This window comes from Simochromis diagramma, unplaced genomic scaffold, assembly GCF_900408965.1.
Source record: "Simochromis diagramma unplaced genomic scaffold, fSimDia1.1 OVJJ01000604.1, whole genome shotgun sequence".
Classification (NCBI taxonomy): Eukaryota; Metazoa; Chordata; class Actinopteri; order Cichliformes; family Cichlidae; genus Simochromis; species Simochromis diagramma.
The window spans coordinates 1,823,359-1,850,115 of record NW_024387416.1 but is presented as its reverse complement, the minus strand read 5'-3'; the positions used below and the strand labels follow the sequence as shown (position 1 = coordinate 1,850,115).

The 26,757-nt window shown below is 40.8% G+C and overlaps 1 protein-coding gene across 39 annotated transcripts in view; it reads right to left on the bottom strand.

Annotated features, from left to right (window-relative positions):
* LOC120721802 (receptor-type tyrosine-protein phosphatase delta-like) overlaps positions 1–26,757 on the bottom strand; it is a 404,829-nt gene that overhangs the window by 293,956 nt on the left and 84,116 nt on the right. The gene's annotated exons all lie outside the window — the stretch shown is intronic.

Below are 26,757 nucleotides of genomic sequence, written 5' to 3'. Positions count from 1 at the left end.
CTCAGATATCTCTCACCCTATGTCCTGGACCTTTTACTACACTTCCCCGAGCTTGTTAGTCCGACAGCGGACATCCAAGGTTCCGAAGGCGTAATAAAATGGCAGTCTTGCAAGTCTTGTGCGCGCCACAAAGACCCCAGGCAGCACGCCAAAAAAAGGCCACCATTTAGCCACATCTTCACTAGTCACTGCTACCTGACATTCCCATGAGTTACAGAAAGGGGTATTGAGATAGGCCTGGTCCCCAACCCTCCCCTCTGCTTTCCTGTACTAACATTCCACCATGCTGAGAAATATGTACTGGATTTCCATTACACCGTGCTTTTTTTTTTTTTTTTTTAACATCGGAAGTGGTCCCTGTACAAATGTACTCTTCTAAAGCACAGTTTTGCTTTCTTGTAAATGTGCAATAAAACACGGAAATGGAGTGAGCTGACAATAACAGGGAATAGTGTGAGGGAAATAGTAGACTCAGGACTAATTCGGAGTTGCTGTTGCTTACAGTGCAGTCTTGTTTTGTTGCTAAGCAGAATTTGCGGGTAATATGATTTATCACCGATGATTTCTATCCCCGCCCCCTCAGCCCCCAAAACTCCCTGCATTCATTTACATTTTTGGTAGGGATGCAGCAAATCCCCACGAGGATCAACAACAAGTGAATGTGATTGCAATATCTGTTTTGTGCGTGAGAACAAATCTATTTTCAGGCAAAAGGCGGAGGAAGATTGGGGTTCAATCTCTGGGACGCTCATTACATTCCGCCTGACACACATCCGTGCTCGCTGCTACTGTTGTTGCTAAACAGAGAGCTCAGCTGAGGACCTTGAAGCTTCATGCCAGGAAAATTGGACCCTGGGGAAGGGGGGTAGCAGGGACTGATGTTGGACTTGAAGTGCTGTGGAGAAGCACCTGGGGTTTCAACGGCGTTAGCATCAGTTTTGGGAGAAAGTGAGAGACCGAGCCATGCCAGTAATAGGCAACAACGAAAATGTAAAAGATACAGTTGTTGTGGCAAATGTTTACATGCGGTGCATTTTGCAATGAAGTGCAAATGCTTGAGAACAATGAAGCACGTACAGTTAGATGACTGTACTTTGTCAGGAAGGACAAGTCCTACGCTCTCAGCTATTCCACATTCCTGTGTTTTTAACAGAGAGACTTTTTGCAGTGCAGTGAAGATTATTGATTTTTTTTCTTCTGAGTCCTGTGGTGGAAATTTAGGATGCCCAGCCAATCAAAACTAGTGGAGGTAGCGTGGGCCTAAGTGGATTAGACTAGTGGGTATGGTGGAGGGAGAATCTAGAGGGAGAAACTGAAGCTCTGGTGGCTTCAATAAACCCACTCTGTGAACCAGGAAATAGATGGAAGACTAAGACACTTTTTTCACCCTCTCTCACCCTCCTGTTTTAAGCAGATAAGCTGCTTCCAAGGTCTTAGTTATGCTGTGTAGAACCCAAAACACGATATGGAAACTTTTGACAAGTCAAATAAAAAGAAAGAAGCTGAGAAGTCTGTTCCCCGTGTTGTCTTTTCTCTGTTGACAAGAGGGATTTGGGTATGTTTTGAGTGGTCAGTACTGGGGGAATTACAAAAAGCCTCTGAGATGTGGCATAGTGAGCATGTCACAGCACCAACGTGGGTCTTTAGTGAAGGCCTGGGCTCCTTTTAAGTTAAGCCTTGACTAGCCATTGCAATAAAGAAGAAATAGCTTTGCTTTGATGAGCAACTGGCAGCCTCACCGTGAACCCTTTTATGTTTTCTTTTAAATTCAGCCTTCTTTTCTTTTGGTTTCTTTTTCTGTTTTGTTTCTTTGTGGTTGTGGTGGCAGCTCACTATGACATCGCTTGTACCAAAATAGCTTCAAGAATTAGGAGAAAGTTAGTGCATTTCACGAAGAGTCCTGTTGACATTTAAGCTTTCATTGTCTCAAGTCTATAGGTGTATAAATACAGTAGTTGCCAGTTGTAGACTCCATATTTATTCCAGTACTTTGTACCATTGCGCATGCAAATCTGCACATATGCCACACACGTTTTTGTTGTCTGCACATCTTTTTTAAGCACACAGAGAGCAAAAAGAGTCCAGCTCCTTGTAGCTGGCCAATAAAGCTGATTTTGATTCTGTGTGTGGAGTGTTTACTTGAGCTGTATCTTAATAACTGGCTGTTTGTAATTTAGGTCTTTGGTTTTGAGTTTTAAAATTTGGGTGATCATCTTTTACCATCTCAACTCGGGTGCACGTCATAACAGTAATCCCCACACTTTTGTTCCCTTCATACGTCAAACTGTTTTAGTGGGTAAATGCACAAAAGAGAAATATTTACCATCTCTTTTCACCAGAGAAACTTCTTACTCAAAGCAGCGATAATCACAGCAGCTTTAGCTCACTTTGCTGTTGCAAACTTCACAACTTTCTTGCCAGATTTAGCAACTTTCCGTAGTCTTTCATCCTACGGTCACACCCGGGAAAACAGTTGGTATGAGAACTAAATTATCGTGAAACATTGTCATCTTGTTATCTTTGAAATAGTTACTTCGAGATCAGGGACTAATCCTGCAACCCATCGTGGCCCGATGCCATTTTCAAAGTGAGCTTGTTGCGTCAAGAAGGCAATAAAACTACAATAAGAAAAAGAAAGTCTGCAATCAGTTTGCAATTGAATGGGGTTAAATTGGTAATTGCATGCAATCTGTTTGTGATAACATATCAATTTACTGTGATAAATGAGCACACAGCTATGCCATTGAAATTCACATTAAACAGAAATTCAAAGAGAGGCCTTGCAGACAATGTGGGCTCATCAGTGCACACTGACTAAGACTGAATCACTAAACTGCCTCAGAGGGACTGCAGTCAGTCTATGTTGGAGTGTTTGGAGACAGACTGCCTTCCACCAGGCGATCTGTGCAAAGGCCTTGCAATCAAAAGTGTCTGCCACAGCTAATTGCAATCAGTCGCCAAATAGGAAAAACATTCAGTGCTATCTCTGGGCAATAACCCATTTTTTCTAGTCACAAGAAGGTTGCCATCCTGTTTTTACTCTAGTGTGAATATGTCTTGTTTTTCAGAAGATCTAAACCTAGTCAGCTCTAGCTTGGAGTCAACTTAGACAATTTTCAGACAACATTGGGGTTATCAAAGTCACTACACCCCTGCGTTAGGTGAAGCTTCAAATATCTGCTGTTGACTCAAGTCTCCGAAGCTCAAAAAGTGGTATTCAGGAGAGTTAAAGTAGTTGCACTGTGAACACAGTCTCATTTCATAATGAATTGTTGTGCAGAGAAACAATGGTGCCAAAGATTACCCTTTATACAAGAATTTGGATTAAACTTAAAGAGGCATCATCTGCCCTTGGTGGGATTTTTGGTGTGGGGTACAGTATGGTGCGTCCTCTGAGATTTGGCAGCTCCTGGACAAGGACATCAGTTTCCCCGAGAGAGACTCTGTTTCACGCTGCCAGTGTTGAATTTTGTCATTCGTCTCATAGTGCACCGCATCACAGACAACACTGCTGTTTTTGGTTTTTTATTTTTCTTCTTTTTCTTTCTTTTTTTTTTCCAACAAAAACCCCCCACCACATCTTCTTAAATACATTAGCTCAATATTACAGTGATGTGGTTTCAATCTGATTCGTGGATCTCTCGCAGTACTAATTCCAACAATGATAAATCAAACATTATCAGCCAAATGACTATCTAGAAAAGATTTGCCCTCTGCCGATCAAGCCTTAAAACCCTTAAAGATTAAGACTTCTATCTCTTAACACCAACCGCCGCAGTAAATCTTTAAAGGTCTGATCAAATTGCTAAATAACTTGTGGCTAAATTATCCTCTAGCAGCCACTAGAAATTCTGCACGAACCTTTATTGCCAATTTTCAGTCTCTCATGGACGGGCGAATAAAGGTGAATGAGAAAATTTGTCTCTCGGGTCAAGTAAGGTGGAGGAAAAGCAACAGTTTGATTTGATATGTATCTATTACTGTACCTCTTATTGTAAGTATTATTTCCTCTGTAATTATCTATGTTTCCTGTTTCAAATACTCAAATAACATGCTGCAGTAGTCTTGCAGCTTATGTACAGTATAATGGTATTGGGTGCCTTGTACATAGAAAAGGCGTTATTGTTAAAACAGTATGTTACTAATGGGACCGATACTGACCAGGAAATCAAACTACCCACCGCCCTATCCCCTGTTCCCCTTTGGTCTAGTTCCACAGGGCACCTTTTCAGTTTAATTGCAGTTAATCAGCGAGTCAGACATCCCCCCCCCCTCAAATAAACAGCTCCACTTTTTCTCAGGGGCACAAGGCAATACACACATGCACACAGAAAGCGAGAGTAACAGCAAGAGAGAGCGAGGGAAAGCTCGCTCTCCTCAAATCGGCTACAGGAGTGAGTGCCCACTAATTGGAAATCAAAAGCAATGGAGCTGGAAGGCAGCCGAGAAGGAACAGTGAAACCTCAAGCGCCTGTTGTCGGTCAATTTAGACCATGACAAAAAAGGCCCTGCTTCTTGTGTCACCATTTAACCTATTCACCAGTGTGGAATGAGAGCAGCTGTTTTTTTACAGTACCACATAATGGGACAAAATGGCTCAGGTTGGCCATGCTCCAGCTAGCTGCAAAAAGGCTCCGACGCAGAGAGAAAAAGGGAAAAAAGGTGCGAAGAAGATACGGCAGGAGACGGGAACGCTGCTGCCTCGTTATCAGCGATGCAGAGAGAGAGCGCTCACACTCTTCCATCTGAGCTGAAATAAACATTACTTCTTTTTTTTTTTGTGCGTGTGTGTCGCAACAAACAATTAGAGAAGCCACCACAGAGGCTACAGATGGCCTGGGCTCACACAGACTGCGGAAGTATCTAGAAGTTTACACAAGTCAGACGAAAAGCCAGATCGGCTCCAGAGCCGAGGCTGTTCTCCGACTAAAAAAATAAAATAAAATAAAATATTGCTCAGTTGTTTTTAATCCCTTTCCGAGTTGAGGTGTGAATAAGTACTTTGTGAGTGACAGCTTGATGAGCGCAGTTATAGAAACTCCAAACTTCATCAGGCAGTTGTCAGACTGGGGGGCTGTCCGGTTTAAAGGCTGCTCAGGCATAACAGTACGGGAATGAGGTATGCTTATGTTAGCACAGCAGCAGATGTTCTGTTTCTGTTCCAGCTGTCTTCTTTTTTGAAGTGCCGTGCTCGGTATATCTCAATCCCAAATCTTTATTACTATCCTCTCATCCACCCCCCCTCGCCTCCCCGGGTCAGGCGGGAGTCAAACTAAGCAATCACAGGTAGACTAATTACTAATAGATGCCTCTTTTTTCCTGAAACAATTATAATTTCAACACATTTGTTACAGAGTTTCAACAGACTGCAAAAACATTGTAAAAAGAGAGAAGAGAGAGATCACTCATGTTTTTACCTGCTATGCTAGAAAAGCACAATAGGAAAAAATGAATGACATAACAGAGCTAACTCAAATGAAGCCACATGTCTGATGTATCTTCCTGGGGGCTTTGCCCACCCTCTTGTGTTTAAAAAAAAAAAAGAAAGAAAGAGACAAAAAGAAAAAAAAAAACACTGAAGGGATTTAAGGGACTTTTTCAAATGCGGCTTTTTTCTGGAATTCAGCCTGGCAGACCTTGATGAGTGATCAGAAGTTAGGAGATCATAGACCCGTGGGCTCTATGCTGAGTTCTGACCCTGGGTTCAGCTACGTAGAGGTGGGATAAAGACTCTCTTGCCTGGGGAGAAGTAGAGGGAAGGACAGGGTAGAAAGGAAGAAATAAAACGAGGGAGCGGCAATAGCCTTGATGCCTCTAGCAGTGTGGCGCCGGCTCGGCCCTTCATATCAGCCACTTGTGAAGACGGGAGGGGGGAAACCCTACAGGCACTCGTATGTCGACCGGCGCGATCAAGGCCAGCTAAAAAAAAACCTGGGTCTGGAGCTGCTGTTACTTTAGGCTATGGTGTGAGCTGGAGAAGCTCAAAGAGAGAGACTTTAATGATGTTTGACACTTCACCATTACCGCAGGTCACGAGGACACGCCTCACAATTGACTGCATTTCCAATTGAAATTCTTCAGGTCTAAAGATCACAGTCATTTACGGCCCCATTGCACGCTAAACGCTCACGCCGACAATCTGAGGAGCTTGTACGAAGGAGTTCCTTAAATCTCTGACTCAAACAGATAATTAGACATAATGAGTAAACAATGTGGCTGCAAGATGTGAGCGGGCTTATTGCTTTTTAATTGTGTTTCTCTCGGCGAGCTGAGCTACTTCTGCGAGCGCCGTTTACCTGTGTGCGTCGGCCCGTGTGAGGCCAGGTGCAGTCATTACCACGGGACAGATGGATCAGCAGAAGCGTTGCTCGTTTCTCTTGCAAGGCAACATGGTGGCTGCCATATGTAAGCTCATCATTAAAAGTGACCTTTGACCCTCCAGCGGGTGCCTGTCATTCTAATGGAGTTAATTAAGAACGTCCGCCACAGCGCGGAGGATGTGGTATTTTCCTCTCTTTGTGTTTGTGGATGTTATTGGCTCGCAACGACGAGTAATATTAATGTCTGCGCGTTGTATATTTGGGGGCCGGCATCCATTCGCACGTTAGGGCGGTTTGCATGTAGTCGTGCCTCGGGTGTCAGACGTGTTTAAGTTTGGGGGCTTCTTTTAATATTGCCGACGTAGCTCCTTTGAAAATTCATTAAAGTGCTTCGACCTCTCTGCCATCTGCGCGAGCGAGAGGTAGGGTGTCGTGCAGCTGGGGAGCACGGGAAGATGAAAATTCTGACACGGGCAAAAGCAGGCGGGCGAGCCCCTGGACACAGATTGAAGGCCAGTGATATGCCAGCTTTGAACTGCTGTTTATTTATTCCTAGGCCTTATCTAAAGGTTCCATTCAAATTTAGATTCAGAGATAAAGACTGCTGGCAGCAGTCACACATTTCTCTGGCAAATGGCAAAATGTTATGTAAGCGTGATGCTTATAAAATTTTTTTTTTTTAAAACAATCCCTTAGAGGGCTAATTAAAAATGCTACACTAATTGCTAAGTGTCAAGCTAAAGTATAATTAACTCCACAATTACATGCAGTGTATTACTGACCGATTACAGCGATAAACCTCAGCTGCTGATGCCAACTGAATATATATATAAATAAGCATAGCCAAGCCAGATCATCCTCATTAATATGTCGGAATTTAATGCACATTTGGAGCGTTTAGGCCTCCTTGTCCGACGCTTCCTCGTTAATCCGTGTCACTTCTATATAACTACCAAATGTCAGGCTCTTGTCAAGCGTTTGATCAGCACGGTCTCTGGCGCACTCTCTGGTGCCAGTTACTTACTCACAATGAAGCAATATGAGTAGCGGTGTTTATGCCCTGTAATCACTTTCTCCTACACCTGATCCCCTCTTCATAAACTCAGCGCACCAACATTATTGCTGTTATAGTCGGAAATATGGAGCTATGTATTATGCATTAACAATCATCTCCCGGAGGGAAGGCACACACACACACACACACTTTGATGCCAAGACACACACACACGTGCAGCGTCATCACTGGCGAATGTCTGCAGGTATGCTGGAAATGCATGCGAAAATAAGCACGCATAGACATTTCCTTTGCTTTGTCTCCCCCCCTCACATCAGTGTACACAGATGCGTCGACGCTCGCTCACTTTAGCATATGCCTCAAAGCATTGGGGTGTAATAGAGGCTGCCTGCACTTTGCCTCGTCTCCCCTTCCCTGACACTAATCAACACCTCTTCTGCTATTAAAAATTCCTCTCCATGCCTTTTGATCTGCTAACTATCTCATTTACATGACTGGCGCTCAGCAAACCAGCCTGCTGTTGGGGAGGTGTGATGAGGTAAGGTGGGGCCGGAGGGAGAGGCTGGCGGCCGGGGTGAGAAAAAGGAAAAGTGGAAAAGTGGGGGCGGGGGGGAAGAGGGACTCTCTCTCTTGTTACTGAAACTTATTTCAGCTGCTTAAGGAGCAAAAGATCACGTGCGTGAGAGCGAACGTTTCGTGATTTCAAGTTGTTGCAAGCAGTGCAGTGATCCAAAAATAGAGGGGCTGAAAATAACACAGGGGGGGGAAAAATCTCAAACAGGTGGAGAAATAAAACAGCCGAACCCCTGCGTCCTCCTCCCCTCCACGCTTCTTCTTCTCTGCCGTTCTCCCGCCTCTCTTTCTCCTCTTGGCTGACTTTGTGTGGTGCCGTGGGGCTTCCACTGAGCCTGAGCCTCTTTGGCAAGAGCTGTGAGACTGGCATTGAAAAGGCTTGGGTGTAGCTGGGCGAGAACGCGGGAGCGGGCAGGTAGAGAGGGAGAAAGCGGTCGACGAGTGAGGGAGAGAGAGAGAGAGAGAGACAGGGAAGTTGTGGGAACCATTGTAGGTGGTTTCAATCATTCTGATGCCATCTGTTCCCCTCCATTTTTCGCACTGACAGTGGATATTTTCCCCGGTGAGACGAGAGGAGTCTGTGTGCGTGTGTGTATGACAATGAGAGATAGTGAAGGACAGACGAGTATAAGCACAGAGCACAACATATTTATCTTTTACACACTATACAACTCAACTGTATAACCAGGTGTCTGATTCCAAACTTTTACTTTGATGCAACTAATGACCACTTTCAGGACTCAGTAAGCGGCTGTCAGTCAGTTATCAGCTACTGTTCATTATTTGAGGAGCTATCAATAAATGGTAAAGTCGTCTTGCTTTATTTTTCAACTAAAACTACTTCATTAGTGCTTGCACATCAGTGCTAAACACTCGAAGCTGATGGAAATATCTAAGGAAAAAACCTAAGGGCATTGCAAAGTAGTAAAAAATTCACCTGACAGATGAAAACCCTTAATTATTGCAGTTCATCTCTAATATATGCCAGTGTTTTTACATCAAATCACAAATACCAAAATCAGTCAGTTCTTTAAAACCTGGACCATGAAATAATTGCCCGAATATTTACGTGTTGAAAATGGAGTGTTTATTGAACCTTGTGAATTGAGTTAATTTAATATTATTTGCATATATGAGATTTAATTAGTATCATATTTGCTAAAGTCAGCACTGTTTTTTTTTTTTTTTTGCAAGTTATTGCTTTAAAAAATTATCTTGCAACTTATTTAGGCTTTATGGAGAGGGGGAAAAAAATCACACTGATTATTTATAAGTCTCAAAAAATCAAACAAATCTAGTTGATCACATATGATACACTTGGTGTGAGAGGATTAAATCAGTTGGATGTATCTTCTGAGGACCATGAACGGCTTTTGCACCAGGTGTCATTGCTCTGGCGAGGCACTGGGTCCTTCATTCTATCAACTTTTAACTCGTGTTTCCTTTCTGCTTAAACATGCATGAAGTTATTTTATCATCCACACACTTTTCAGCTATGACACTCCTGCCTCTCTCTTCCTCATTGGCTCTTTCACCTCAAGCCCTTTTTGTCACTTTCTGTAATAGCCTCCTTATGAACCCCCCCCACCCCACCCTCCTTATTACCTAGCCTGTTTAGCAGGTGTTTCTCTTCCTCTTTGTATACCTCATTTTTATTTCTCCTTCCTGAATAAAAACTAGCACTGAAAATCCCTCTTAGTGTCACCCTGCTTGCTTATATAAAAATCCAACTCTTCAAGATAAAAGGCTACTGAAAATAATACCGGCATTAGGGTTTCCTATTTCACAGCGTTTCAGTTCTGAGGGGTCAGTGAATCTGCGTGATGTGGAATATTGAATATGAAGATGGGGAAGCGCCACAGTGTTTTTTCAGCATGTTTGCTCAGTAAACTCAGTGTTATTGGATCTACAAGTCTGCCGTAGCAGTTGAAGGAAAAGGCCACATTCGGCTTACACTGCACCTCGAAAAGAAATTGGCGGGGATAATGGAACAAAATTCAGGAGAACGTAAAGACAGAATTGTGCAGAGTAAGAAAACAGAGACTAAAGGTTCACCCCTTCAAAACATAACACTAGAGAAATATGAATTTATGCATAGGGAGATATTGCTTTACCCACTGAATTCTGGTATCATATTGTTATCTTCAATGAAAGCAAAAGTGAGTCTATGCTGTGAAAATATAATCTGGTACAGTGGATTTTTGAAATAAGCACTGCTATGTATATATATATATATATATATATATATATATATATATATATAAGGATGCCACCATTCTAGCAAAGATGTTACTAATTTGCTACTATTTCACATTTAATGGTTAGCCCTAAACAGTCTATTGAGAGTGTGGGCAGATACTGAACCACTTGAGTTACTGGAATTCATTCCCAGAGATACATGAATATTTGTATTGAATATTATATTTAGCCATTAAACTTTTAGTAAGACATTTATGAAATCTAGAGATATTATCCTAATAGAAACAATGAAGATCTGTTCAAAACTGTATATGAAAAATTCTTCCAGTTCTCCACATTTAAAATTCTTAACCTGCCTGATATTATATGAAATTTTGGGGCCAGATTTATTAATGCCCTGCTCCAGCACAAATTGGGCTTTGGTATAAAAAATAGTGACAAGATTACATGCAAGATGTGGGACATGCAGAGATTTTTTACGACTAAGCCTGTTGCATTTGTATGCAATTTGTATGCAATATATAGCAGAATATTTACATCAACCACACAAACTGATTCTATAACACATTCAATTCTTATTTTTTTGCACTTTGTAATGAAATAAGTTGACTGCGCCTGGGTTTTAGAAATTAGGGCAGCCTCACCTGTAAAATTAGCCACACCCACTGGTATTTAGAGTAAATCTGGCCGTATGTGAACAGCTGAGAAACACAAAGTCATGACAATTCATCTACATCAAAAAAGCCAAAATATATCTCCCACTACCCCTCCAATGATGAATAAAACACCAAATCACAACATTAGTCCAGTCAATGCACTTTATTATTATGAGGTCATGACCTTACAAAACCTTAAACCCAATCCACTGATTCCCTTTGAGCAAGCAATTGGCAACAGCAAGGTGACAGAACTCCCTTTTAACATGAACAGACTTTCGGTCTAACTAGGCGACGGAGAGAAAAAGCAGCAACATATGTTTGCAGTAGCCATTACTAACCAGACATCGAGTCAGGCAAACCCTCTTCTCTCATGTGTAAGATCTAACCAAACAACATCAATAGTCACAATACTCCAACCTCCCAGCATGCTGCACTTTCAGCAATCAGCAAGATAAACAATAAGACTGCTTAAGACTAGGAAGTAGTCTGCTGGGACCCAATCCCACCTAATAGTCTAATTAAAGCCATTGATTGCTTATATGAGCACACATAAGCAGTGGACATTTCCCACTAAGAACCACCCACAGGTCTAGTAATTAGCACAAATTCTGAGCTATGAGTCAGATTCTGCTGCCTCGTTTGCAGGGCAGCGGTGTTGTTTTGTTTATCGACGCCCTTTACTGCCACGACCTTTCCACGTCGTTCGCATTGTACTGAATGCACTGTCACTCACCTGCAACTGTCCCTATCAGTCCTCAGCATCTGTGTTGAATCAGTGTTCGAATCTCTGTCCGTTTCTTTCTTTTTTTTTTCTCCCCCCTCCAACAGCCACAATGCTGCAGATGATTTGGAAGAACCAGCTGGGATGCGTTTGTGAGAGCTGTCTGGATTTGATGGCCTCCAGTGACATCCATTGTCAAGATCACAAAAAAGTCAGACGTTTTACCTCTTCAGGCTGTCTTAGGCATGATTTTATATCCTGCTGTTTGTGACTCTTGAACTTACCAAAGGGGAACCATTTTTAATGAATACCGGTTGTCCCGAGAAGGTGAATAGCACCCCCCCCCCCTTTTTTTTTTTTTGAAGTGAATTATGTGATATAAATAGAGTGTGCTCCAACAAAGGACAAGACCTGTCTTGGGGCAGTATATATCCGTGGACTCGTATCCTACAATTTGAGTTTTATCTTCTAGAATTGATAGTAAGGGGGGCATACATGACGATAACAGTATGATTATATCTGATTACTTATGCGTAACCCGAAACAAGTTGTCTTTGTTTGCTCCTTAACCAGATAGCAAACACAGAAAGAGTAGCGATTGCTAGGGCCAAGCTAGGGGTCACTTATTAGTGAGTTATCTTAGTGGACAAAGGAAAGATTTATTTGAACGATGCGGCAAATTGATCCTCCCAGTCTGAGTTAAGCGTCAAGATAAGAAAACACAGGTTAAGCCTCGACGAAAATATAAATTCAGAATTTCATCACAGACAATGAAATTTAGTGACAGAGGTCAAGAGGATTGTTTTGGCACAATGTGGGCTGACAGTGCCGTCACGAAGCATTCACTGGCAAGGACGCAAGTGGTTCTCTCAGCACTTTCAGTGCTGAATTTTAAAAAAAGCTTGTTGATTTATAATACAAGGAGAAATGAAAGAAGACTTAATGGTGAACAAAGAAGACATTCTTTAAACTCCTTCTAGGCTTAAACGCAGCTACAATAAATTCAGCAGCTACAGAAAATGCTTTAATTTATTCTGGATGTGCCGAACACAAGGAGATATTGCTCAAAACTGTAACCGCTGCATCCATTCTCAAGGTAATACATACTTGACCCAGCACAAAGCACACAAGGCAACAACCCATAGTGCCACAAAAAAATACATTTCTTTTTAAGTAAACGTGCTGTAATTTCTGCAGAAAGTCTGCGGTAGATTGCACCATTTGCTAGCTGCCATTTATTCAGCAGGCCAATAAACCCCGTTAAAAGTGAAAGCACTTTGATTTTGTAAAACATTACCTACTGTATACCAGCAGTAGATCTACACAATGCTTAATCACTTGTGCCCACCATGTGAAAGAGAGGAGAGAGAAAAGAGAGGTTTGCATTTACTGGCAGAAAAAAAGACCGGTATTATAGCTGAGCTGGGCACTAAGCTGCGTCCAGGTGTTCGACTCTTTCCAGGTGGCCATGTAATACTCTTGCCGACCCAGATCATGGCAATCATGGAGCTGGCGGAGATGGCTCACTGCCGACACCAGTGTAGCGCCTGGGTAATATGCCAAGTTGGCAGCGACATGCCTGAAAAGCAGGCGGGCAAACAGGCAGAGAGTCTCGAATGCTCCTGGAGTGGAAAGATGGTGGTGAACCTTTTCATTTTCTTTTCAGAATTCATGAAAATGTCACAGTCTGGTACAAGGCCTGTCTGATTTTGTGACTTGTCAGTGTTAGGAGTGTTGGTACATCATGATCAGAGCTCTGTGTAAGAGTAATTGTTTCATCATTTCACTTAGCCTGCCTGCATGGATCATCCTGAGGCATTATTTTCTGTTTTTCTGCTCTGCTGTATTTTTGCGTTTCAGTGACCTACAACTTAGCCGCCTACAAACATATCTTCTGTCAAAGACTGTCAACATGCTATATCATGTTCACTCTAAATCACAGCCAGAGATATGATCTTTATTAGCCCAGGAAGCCAGAGTTATATGAAGCCTGACTCTAGCCCGTAGTGCCCGGGCACTGTGTGCTCCACAGTGTAAGTAGCTTGGCTGGCAGGCAGCCACAGACAAGCGCTGCTGTGTTTCTGCTTGCCATCCTCTTAGTTGACTGCATGGTAATTACCGTCTCAATGCAGGAAGAAAAAGCAGCTTTTAGTAGGAGGATTGAGACAGAAAAGCGAAAAATGTGGGAGTGTGTGGCTTAGCAGCTTAATGAACATGTCAGATGTATTTAAACAAATGGATTACCACATCAGTATACACTCCACTGTATCATGCTCTTCTCAAAAATACTTGTGAATATGGGAAACATCTACAGGAGAAATCCCCAAAATAGCAGGGGGAACTATCATGTCTGCATTTTTCTATTTCTGTGACACATACAGTACTTTATATAAAACTTTACAATTTCCTGCTCATAGGACGCTATCCATTTACACTCCCACCAGGGCTGTCAAAAAAGAAGCAAAAAATAAATCAAAACTGGATGCTAACTGATACTAAAAATGATTGTCCAATTAGAAACCTATTTGCAACAGCATCAACACCAACAGCATTGTCTTGGTCTCGTCCAGTTAACAAGCATCTTCACACAGCTCTTCTAGCGCTTCACTAGCGTTTTAGCTAGCTAACGTTCTCAACTCTAAAAAAACCCTTTATGAGGAATTTTGAAAGGTCAGTAAAGCACCTGTTTCATCAACTTTGAGGTATTAAACAGTTATAATAAATGTTAACCTGACTGGTGCACACATTAACGTTAGCTACTTAACTGTAAGCAATTATCCGATAGCCACATTAGCTGCCTTTTAAGTTATCATTAAGTTAGCAGCTAGCGGCTAAAGCTAATAATCAAACGATAACGTTATCATGTGAGCTAGGCATCAAGCTTTATCATTACTAGAAAGTCTTAATTCAACAGGATAACAGAATTAGTATTCAAATAAATAAAGTATTATTTTCTGCTGTTCTACATTAAAGCAGAGAAAATTTTACGAGGAACTAGAAAGAAACAGTGGCAACGTACAGCTACCTCTTTAAAAAAAATGTCCTTTTTTCCCTTGTATCTAAAAAGGTAGTTTTTAGATACGAGTGAAATTCTAGCATCATGACAACCCTGAACGCCTTGCATTTGCATTAAAACATAAATGACAACCTGCATTTTCTCCAAACAGCAGGATTTCTACTTGTCAGCCTCAGTAAGATTTTTCATTTTGAAACCTTATTTTTATCCCTAACTGTGTTGTTCCTAGATTCCATTTCTTGCAGCTTTTTTGTCCTGACCCTACACGGATGTTTTACCTGAGCTGTCAATGTCAATACATTGACTAAATGAATAATAGATGCTCTTTTGTCATATGCTTGTGCCAAGGCATCTTCTCAGCTCAAAGATGTTCACATGCCAAAAAAAAAGCAATTTGAAAGTTGACCTTAACATTTGTTATGCTGAGAAGTTGTTTTCTTTTTCTTTTCATTACTTAATGGCAATGGTAATTATTTACTAGACAGAGTCCTTCATGGCGTTCATAATCAATGGGGAGAGTAAAAGCTACACAGTTTGCATTGACTGTGTGCAGTTCTACATCCACAGATATTCCCATTTGTAAAGAAATGTTCAAGGTGTATATCAGTACACTTGGCATTTGCTCATGAACCTCACTTAAGCTGTGGGCATGTATCTCAAACATTGTTTGTAGCCTCAAGCAATGTTTGTCAAGACGCATTATCACCAGTTGGCTGTAGTAAAATAATCCTTTCACTGCTAGTTAGGAAATGTGTAAACGCTACACTTCCTAGCATGTGAGAAGGGCAAAAAAGTGGCTTGGAATAACATATTTATGTTAGTGAGTAAACTTGAAAAAAATGTAGCTGTAGAGAGCTGTCGTCTCTTACAAATTATGATAGATTATATCAAATATTTTAATAGAAATGTTAAAAGTTTCATCAGAGACATTGCTAATCCAGACTATCACAACTATCATGTTGTAAGCTTTGTGCCATATCGCATGCAAAAGACTTTGACCTCGAAGAGATAGCCAGTTAAACTGACCAATTGGAAGTGAGTGAGCCTGGATGTCTACCTGTTGTGGAGTTCAGAAAATGCCACTTCTACTCATTGCTCATTCTGGACGATGCAAGACCCATTATTCTTGCAGTCATTACTAAGCAGAATGTCAATAGCTTATTAGAGAGAGAGAGAGAAATAGAGAGACATGGGAAGGGAGATGGATGTATGGAAGAGTGAGGGAGCAAGGTGGGAGGACAGAGGAAAGGAGGAAACCATCAACAGAAACCTGCAACATACACAATGTCTCCCTCAAAATCCCAACAAGCCATTCCCGAAAGATTCACATAGGTCAAAGCTTAGTGTTTTAGCAGACATGCGACAACAACAGATGTTAAGTTCCATGTTTGTGCCTTAATTTGTTTTTAATGGGTTGATAATGTGCCAACCCCCACATATTTCCCAGGCTTTTACGTATATCCCCAAGCAACACGGACGTCTAACGAAAAACGCCGTTAAATCCTCAGAACGCATTTTCATCTGCGCCCGGTTGCATTAACACCAAGAAACGTCACATAGCAATGACACGACCTCCCTTTTCCTCTGCTCTGTCGCTCTTTCTTTTCTTTCTTCCCCCCGCTCTTTCTCTTACTCTCGCTGTTTTGCTCCCGTGTCTGTTTCTCTCACAGCATTGTGCAAATGTTTCTCTTGTCTAAGGAACCGTTCCATATGTTTGCAATCACTCTGGCTCCCTTGCCTGCACAGATCATTTAGCAAGCTCCCTCATACATTTCAATTAGGCCCACCTAGCGCAGCCACAGACACGGGAAAGCAATATTGATTTCTTGATATCCTGTGCGTGGGTCGGCCCAAATTAACGCTTGTACTGGGGAATATGATATATCCATAACAATTCACTTGTGTTTGTCACCATATGTGTGATATGTTGCATGATTGTTAATACGCGGGGAAATGGCAAGTATTTAACTAACTAAAAATCATGTCACTGTCAATGCACTGCAGTGGACGTCAGTGGATACAAACATGAGAGAAGAAAAAACTCTGTTGCAAGTGCTGCTGTACAACGCTCCCTGCAAAAACGAGCATTTATGTCTTGAAGCCACAAAATCTGCCTTCGTCCTGATATATACTCATGATTTAATCATTGCCAGCTTTTAGATGGGTTCGGTTGTGGTTTGTTGGGGGAGCAGCTACTTAATGTTGGCTGTCAGTCAGACTCTACCACCTCATCCATTCATGGCTCTCTGTTAAAGCCCCGAGAGAGTGATCATTCAAAGTTCAGGAGATAGGGATATTACATCAAAGCGCTGATGAGACTTTGGAATCTGGGGACAAGGTTGTTTACACTTAAATTCTACACGCTCTCCAACTCTTTATTACTACTCTTGCTTAAAGCTCGGATAGGATACACACTTTTGCCGCCATTGAGGAAAACAAATCCATAAAATACTGAATGGAAGTCTTTCAGCAGATTGTAATTCAAGTGTTCTGAGAGGGAATTCAATTTCTGCACTTCTTTACAGTTTTTTAATTTTTAAATCTAACATATTATTTGAGAGTTTAAACCTTTAAGACCTACCATAGAACCAAGTCCGCCAGAGCTTATATTTTATTTTTACATGCTATAGTGCCGTTTTTGGGAGCATTTCAAATTGATATACATCAATACAACCATTATAGCCCAAATTTTAATAATATGTCTGCATTAAGTGCATAGTAATTACATAAATTGCAAAAAATTGCAATAAACTACAAAAAAAATTTAAAATCGTTTTTGTTTTTTTAACATATATTTCTAGTTAGAGAAATTTAAGAGGTTTATCCCTCAAAACTGTAAATACAAAAAAGTTGCACAAAAATTTTTCCCACCACAGGAAATTTATTTTAAGTGTCCTCATAGTTTTATTTTTGAAATACACCAATTTTTATATACTGCAGGAAAAACGAAAATAAATATTATAATGCAAATTTCCAAAAAACCAGCATATGCATCAAAATAAACTATTTCCAGCAGTGCAATATGAGTCCTAAGCATCCCAGAAACGACACAGAAAGTCATAAAGTCAAACGTAACTTTTAAAAACACCAGTATAGGCTCATAAGGCTCCGATGGTAAAAAAAATACTACATTTCCGCAAAATGACGTCACTTCCGGTTTCGGCCAAGACATGGCGGACATGCGATAGTTCGCGCTGATGGACGTAGGAAGTGTTACAAACAGCTGATCGGATCGGCAAAGCGTGTTTCTGGAATATTGTGTTTTTGTTGCTGCAAGCGCTTTTTATGCAGTTCGAAGGAAACCGTGATCTAGGACAAGCTGATGGCATAAGATGTAAGTACAACTGCTCTGGTTTCATATGCAAAAAATTTTTATTGCACTAGCTTACGTGGTTGCAGAGCTACCGGGATTTAAAAATAGTTATGTAAAACAGAGCGTGCCCGCTCTGACCGGCTTTAAAGGGTTAACCAACTGGATATCTATTCAGGTCACTATCAAAAATCAGAAAAAATAATCACAATTTTCTTTCAGACACATGACACATAAACAGATTTCCCCAGCATAACGTAGAAAAACTAGTTCAATAATAATCTTGTTTTATTGTCACAAAAAGTCGTGGCTTATTTGTTTACACTCTGCCCAACTCTACTCAGAACAGCCGGTGCTAACAGCTGGTTGAAAAACATGCGACGTCTTCTTTATACATTTTTTAATTTATCAGCTATTATAAATGCAGATATATCAGTGATTAACTGATAACCCCATTAAATATTGGACTCAAAAGCTTATACCTTATTATACTTCTGTATTCAGAAAAGGTCTTGATCCTTTTTTTAATATAGTTTTTTGCCTGCTATCTAAAACAAGTTAATGACTGAACTATCACGGCTGCCCAGCCATTTCTATGAACAGCATACAGTATATTGTAATTAATTTTAATGCCTCTAATATCTAAAGACATTCCACCCAGACTACCCTCTAGGTTTCACCACATAAAAGCCTGGCCAGCCTCCATGCACTTCCTTTGCATACAGATTATATCAAGCAAAGATATCCATGAATGTTATTGTGAATATACGACTCGGATTTAAATAGTATATCCCAACTTCTTCTATAGAGATATAAAGGGGGATGATATATAGTAACGTAGTGGCATTTAATTGTGTTACTGAGGTCATTTGTAGCTAATGTTGAATAATTGTTCCAGTCAGCTAGACGTCTTGGCACTGCCCTCTTATAAAGATACATGTCCAGCCTTGCGGTTTATCACTGTGGGTTAGATCTATGGGAGGGGGCAGCACACATAGAGTCTGACATTTCCAGTAATTATCTTTATGAAGATGGGAGGCCTCTCAATTAGAGTGGTGCTTGATTAAAAGTAATGGTGCTCCCTCTCGGGCCGGTGGCTAGCTGACAGCTGTACCATCAAGCTCCTTTTTAGCTGGCATGGGACACTCTGTGACCTTAAGCAAATGATATTCTATCTTGTACAAAGAAAAACAGTTAAATTAGAAACTGATATCTATTTAATGTCAAGATAATATGTAAATGCACGTTTCTAGGAGGAGTCACATGGTAGATATCTTGAGTCCTTTTTACTTTATCCTTTATTCCTTATGTAATGAACACTAAAGCAACTATGGTTTGACTTTATTATGTTTAATAAGGTAAATATGAGCACATTGTTATCTTTCCTACAACCACAAATTCAAGTTTTTTTTGTTTATAACAACACAGCTTCACGTGAAGGCTGTGTCGTACCTCCCTGCGTAATGACAGTCTTAATGGAAAACAAAACTGTCTCTCTCGGGAGTGTGATGGTCAGGCTGGCCATTACAGAGTCACTCAATAGCAGCTGATTGACTCGCTCCCCTGCTCCTCTATAAGCCTGTTAAGCGGCTACTCAGCGTCAATGCAGTGCTCTGGGCACTGGCAGTACCCCTGGTCCTTGCTGCTACAGTATAGGCCACTGGATAAAGTGCTTACCTTGATTTAGTAAACTAAACAGCTGTGGACCTCATTTGGGATTGATAGGGATATATATCATATTAAGAGAGAAGATGTGAAAAAAGTCAAGGAGGCCGCAATACAAGCACGAAATTTCAAAGAATACAGCCGACCATAGGATTTTTAAGACCGATACTGATATCTGTTTATCTGATGGCCCTTTTTTTTAAAATTCAGGCACAAGACTTAAATAACATTTGTTATGTGTTGTTATTTATGAATTCTTACTAGAATAATAGGACAATGCAGTTTAAAAATAAACTCAATTTGCTGTTATAAGAATTCTGGATTACTCGTGCTGCTAACACGGAAGTCGCAGAGTGCCCTCTGGTGGACAATTACTGAACAGAAACCTGAAAGTGAAATGCGTTCCTTCCGTTTCTTTGCTTTTTATATTTTCCTTTATCAGACTTTTTAAATGCTGATATATTTGCAATTAGCTAATGTTTGCTAAAAATGTACTATGTATACAGCGAAGAAGCTAACACAAACTAGAACATGATAGATAAAAATTGTTTGTTTCAAGGATTAAGTTAAGATACTAATGTGACAGCATCACGGGGCTACCATAGATTACAGAACGAAGCTTCAAATGCTTACTGCGTGAAGGTTTAGGGACAATAGAGACTGTTATTAGCTGAAGTCATAGCCATGTCCCTGCCCATGGATGCATTTAAAGATGAGTGCTTTGTTACATGCTGCATTATTATGCTGCTAGTACAGCATTGACCATGAAATGGTGCACCTTGTCTGCAACAAAACTTAGATACACTGTTGCTTTAGCATGACCCCTGATTTGTATTGAAGGCCAGGTTTGTGCCAAGGAAACACTCCTTGGACCATTATACTGCTGTGTGGCTCGTTTGCTAGAATGCAGGATGAAGCCATGGGCTGGTGCAAAATTTGGTTTATAACATTCAGCATCCTGTGCAAAAGCTTGATAAAAGAAGAAAAGTGGATTTAAATTCTTTGGCGTTAGCTTGAATGATCCCGGTCGATGTCTAAATATACTGTTTTTTATATCTCAATGCCAAGTTTTTCCCCACAAAATCTGCTGCCTTATTTATTTTTCTTTCTTTTGAGGCGTTGTGTGAAATTTAAATACATAGTCTGTGAAGGAAAACAGCTATTTCTGCAATGTTGCCACACTGTCATTGTCACCACTCGCATCATGCTGGTGTTTGTTAAAATAGTGCATGAATTTCTCTTTTAAAAGCATTTCACATTGATGCGTGTTTTGGTGATTTGACTGCACACCTATGGTGTAGAATGTTTCCTGAGGTTTCCCACTGTACGTGTGGTATAAAACCATACCCTGCCTCACACAAACAAACAAAAAAAAAGCCTGTTCAATTGTGATTTAGTGAAAAGTAATATCTTAATGTTCACCCACAAATATATAGGCATGCATGCGTGCACACTGGGAGATACAGCGGCACACTTTCTGTCATTCCTTTCTCCATTTCCCTTGTTCCTGCAACTTCAGGGAATCTGATCACCTCCTGATGTGAGGCTTAGAAACTGTAATGCAATAGACAGTCAACATATATTTCCCCAGCGAGACAGCCACAGCTAAAACTTCATATTCTTCAGCGACCGCGCGGCTGAGGAAAGAGATGGCTGCAGGACATCAAGAGGAAGAGTCAAGGAGATGGATGGATGGATACATAGATCAATGTATATACATATATACAAGCTACAAGCTATTCTTCAATACTTCAAGCTGAACTCGCTAGCTGATATAAGTAGGATGGTTCAGTTCGAATCAAACAAGGCCAGAGACTGGAGCCAAGCATTCTAAAATAGAGCCGAGCAAGACCGTGAACCTCTCTTACTTGACTAGTGTTTGGCTGTCCTAAAACACTGAACTGGCTAATGACACCCAATCATATCAGTGGGAGGAAACAGAGCTTGCCCCTGCATCGTCTGGCAAGGAGGAAAGTGAAAGAGAAAAACTGAAAGAGAGTGAGCCAGAAGCATAAGGAGCCAGAGAGATGCAGAAACAAGAAAAATAAATAACAAGAAAACAAGAAGAAAAAAGCAGACCAACAACAGCGGCTCGGTTTAGCCTCGCAAACAGGGACACAAAGAGTCAGAGATGAAGATACAGACGAGTCCCACACATAACTAAATGATCATCATTCAGCGTACTCTTTGTAGTTTCTGTGGACAAAGCAGTGCTTTATAATACCCACATGTAGGCAAAATTAGTGAGCTGTTTTGCCATATTTTTATTTAGTTATTTAACTAGGGGGGTCTCATAAAAACACAAAATATTCAGTACATTTTATAAAAAAAAAAAAGAAATAGAAGAAATCTGAATAAAAGCTGTTTTTATGACACAAATGTCAAAATTTCCGATTCTCAGCTTGGCAGGTGAGAGGGTTTGCTACTTTTTTTGTGTTCTGTTAGGAAGCAGCATTGGGCATTTAGTAACTGTGACATTTAGAGGCACATAATTGATGGCAATTATGGTAATATCAATCTATCCATAATCATTATGACAACAGCATTTGAATCACAGAGAACATTGTTAAAACTAGGAAAACCCAAAGCCACGTGAAAGCTTTCCAAACTGGTTCCACTGGTTTAAGCATTTTTAGACACTGGTTTTCTTTATACTTGATAACACTTCATCGTTTCTTGACTTGCTTAGATTCAATAATGACACGCTAACACACACACACAAACGCGGTTTTAAATAAGTTTAACACTTTGTTAAAGTTGTGTCCCTGCCCATAGACACGTCAAGAGATGTATATGTGTGAACACTGAAACAGACAAAGCATCCCACTCACAATAAATCGATTCCGACTGATGGAGATAAAGAAACGAAATAAAAGAAGTCAGATTATCCAGTGAAGGAAACCATATGTGTGTACGTGAATGCGCGCATGCGTATGGTTCGACGAAGCCTGGTAGTATCATCTGAGCCAGAAGCGTGGGAGCCAAGGCCTCACATAATATTTGAGGAAATGCATCGGCAACAAAGAGGAACCAGGTGTAATACACTCATGAATAAATATGCTGAGGGCTGGAATTGATCATTAGTGCTATCTGGAGGAGGTAAAAAAAAGAAAAGAAACAAGTATGAATAGAGCTTCTGCAATTTGGTGAGTGGTACTGAAGCATATGATGATCCTTGAGAGATGCTTTCTATTGTTGGTGATGGTACTTTTTGGTTTTTGCCTCTGCAATCTGATTACTGTCTTTTCTTGTTCTATGTAAGTACTATTAGCCAAATAAAAAACTGTCCCAGCTTTACAGTGTGAATTATAATGGTAGCTTGTGCATTGGTTTGTGTATCTCTACTATTTTTTCTCATACATTATGGTGATGCAAGCACAACATAAGCCACTTCCTCATAGTGCACCACTTATACTTTGTTTCATGCTGCACCAAACCTAAGCTGGACATAAATGCTCCTGGGCTCTCGTGTCATACGCTGTGATGTAAAGCCAGGGAACAAAGGTTGTCCATAGCCTGCCTCAGCTAAAGCGTGGAGCAGCACGGTTCTTAATTGGCGCTCTGATTAGAGCGGGATCTGGGCTTTGGGACCCACAGCGCCCAGCAACACTGTCTTCCCTGAGATGTAAGGGTGTTGCTCCTGTCTGTCTTGATTAATGACCTCTCCCTCTGACCTCTCCTGCGATTCCTGGCAGGCTCCTCGCTGAAGCCAGCTAAAGCAAAAAGTGTATACAGTTACAAAAGCAAGCTTACGTGTCTGTTTGCTGGAGCTAGTATACATGCAGCCATGTAGTTGGGTTTAATGAGTAGAAGAAGTAGGGCAGCGACTCCGTTCGAAAGGGAAACCAAGCTTGTTGGCCATCGCTGACGGCACACGCGCACCACAAACACGTGCGCACTCTAACTTGCATTCATCATCCTGCAATGGCTGCTCAAATGAAATATAGATGACCTGAAATGCACCTGTTGCTAAGCATCTGCGGGAAACTGAAACAAACACTGCACTGCATATTCCCCACGCAGCCCTATTTTGTCGTTGGGTCAGCAGCATTTCTGTTAGCTGTTATTTATTCTAAGGTTCCAGTAATAAATCTGATTCCCTTACGCTGATGTACTTGTACTTTGGGCACCAGTGAGCATGAGGCAATATGCAAATTGAGAAGTTGGAGAGCTTTCTTTGGGGCAATCAAACGGCCTACTATGGAATATTTAACTGGTAAATAATCTGCAAGAGATGCAAAGAAATCCAGTTTACTTTCAGTCTTCTAGTATCCCATATTCTCCAGGGAATTTTGAGGTTCTCTTTAATCTCATCCTTAAATTAAAGAATATCAATCATTGTATGATGCATAGTATCATTATGTTGGTTCCGGTGTAGGTATTTTGTCGGCGTGTAAAACTGTATGACCGTCTCTATTCCCATGATACACTGCATCACTTTTTGTTGTTGTTTTTACGTAAGGCTCTAGACTCAGTAGTAAACTGGTTGGGTTATAAGATCTCGTTAAACAAATTCACACTGGTTGGACCGACACCAGCGTTACTCTTGTAAGAACAAAACCAATACAATAGCTCTCCAGAAGTCATTCATTCAAGATAACCTTGGGGTCGCCCCGTCTTAATAAAGACTGCTTGGACTAATTTAATTTAAAGAATCTAAACTGCCCATAGCTATGAATGCGAGTGTGAATTGTTGTCCGTTTCTCTGTGTTAGCCCTGCAACAGACAGGCAACCCGCCCAGGGTGTACACTGCCTCTCACTCTATGACTCTAGTCCCCCCTTAACCAGGAATTGGAAGAAGAATAACAATGGATAGATCGATGTTCATAATGTTCAACGGATTTAGAGCAACTTCCAATTCACCCATCCTCTTATCTTGATCTGGGCTGCGGAAGTAATAGGGTAGGAGGGTGGACAGGTTACCAGACTATCACATAGAGACAAACAAATATTGGCACTTTAACACCTTTGGGTAATTTAGAATCACCAATTACCCTTACCCTAATAACTGCATGACTTTTAACTGTGGAGGAAACCAGAGTACGCAGAGAGAGCCCATTACAAACTTGGCCAGATTGTGGATTTGAACCCAGAACCTTCTTGCTCTGGGGCAACAGCACGAACCACCGTGGCATTGAGCTGTCAATACAGATTTAACAAAAGTAGGAAAGCTATGCTTGATGCAGAATCTTTATGGTTTTGTCCTTGACAAGTTAAACCATAATAAATAGTAATACATATACGTGGTGTGTGTATGGTTATCTGCCTCTTATAACCAGGTGATTTCCCTGTGGTTTGACATCTCATGTGATCTTGACAATTTTCATGAGTCCAGGCAACTAACCACCATTTTTACAGATATATTGGTATCATCATTGACAAACAGAAGAAACACCCTTCAACAATATTATGAGAGTTTACGTTGTTGTGCTTGTCCACCAGAGGGCACTCTGCAACTTATCTGTAAGCGACATGCATTTAGAACAAGCAGCTTATCTGAGAATAACCAGGCAGAACGTAAAGGCGCAGTGACTACTTGTAACAATTGTAACTAGTAATAATAAAGTTATTCATTTACTCCATTTCAGGGTAACGACTCATAAATCACTATACATATCAGGGAAATCTGTTTATGTTTTGTGTGTCGGAAAGAAAGAAAAATGATTGGAAGCTGGATATCAGCTTTTTAAATCACCAAATATCAGTGATGATATTGGTCTGAAAAATCATAAATCAATATGCTTTTCTCTGATAACAGTTTTATAACTGTAGCCTTGTCTAGCAAAAGCATCGACAGCTCCACTGTCTGTCAGCGCATCATGGCAGACACGTACACATCCAACCAACGGACTGGTCGAAGAATTGGTCCGATTTCCTTCATCACCTTCTGACACAGAAATAAAATGTGTTGTGTAACAGGTAAGGACACACAACTGTTTAGCCATTATGTAAGCAAATTCAGAAAATGTGAAATCCACTGTATTTGCCTTGAGACAGTAACACACACCTAATAAACACAACCTCTATCACAGTAAAAGGAAAGAGCCTTCATCTGTAACGGTGTACACCACCTCCTCCAACCCCCACCTTCTATCCCCTCACCGCTAATTATCCAGAAGATGGATTACATCATGGGATCTAATAGAGAGAGGCACCATTACACAAAAACCACACCAGAAAAAACACACACACTTCCCCCAAGCCCTCATGAAATCACTCAGCTGATCTGCCAATTTAGTTCCACATTCTTATTAACCAAAAAGGTAGAAGCCACTCACTGTCATCACTCAAAAACGTGAACAATACCAGTCAAGCCTTCCTATTGTTAAGATGGATGGTGTTCCATGAAATAAAGGGGTATATTTAGGATAAAATACAATACATGAGTTTGGAGTGGCACATTTTGAACTGTTAAAATCCTAGGCGATAAATAAGGCGAGCATACTGCATGTCACATATTCTTTTAGAATTCTGGCACGGGTTGTAACTTTTAATAAACCAAAAATAAAACTGTAACTGCTACAGTTCTGTTTGTAGACCAAAGAAGATGCATTTTGGTTCTTATATACGGCTTTTCTCACTCAATTTACCATTTACCCTGGTGAAGAAGGGACATTTTAGAGAAGTGAAGTGCCATTTACTATTATTGGTCCTGCTTCTGCCACCTCTACCTTGATGCTGTCCTCCACGCTAATGTGATTATTTGAAAATCACCAGAACACTGCTGGAAAATAGCAACGGGTTGATAGAAAAAAAAAACTTTTTTCCCCCCTTCATCTTCTTTTTTGTCAAAGGTAGGATTGGCAAAATTTAAAAAATCTCTTTTCCCCCCCACCAAATCCTCAACTTCTGTTGCCGTAGTAACCGAGAAAGGGTGAGTGAGGGGGGGGGGGGGAAGAAAATCAACATACAAAAACCTCATGTGAAACCACGATGTTGAAAAACTCACCAAACTTGGCCAGAGATTTTTTTTTTTTTTTTTTTTTTTGATGCCCCAAGGCAAAAATGACATGCATGACAAGTCGGTATACAGACTTGTTTATCACTTCAGAGCCAAGGCAGAATGCATAATGTATTGTGTTTGCTCTGTGCTGCTGTTAATTCATGCTGTAACTAGCTCTCCAAAAAATAAATAAAAAAATACATTAAAGAAAAAAACTCTTCTTGGAGGAAGGAAGTCAAAGCTAAGCTGTTTGCAAGGAGTCTGCTCCAGTGATGATATAACCCATGTGGGGAAGTACTCACCGAGATCAAATCACCTCCTGTGGCACTTCACCA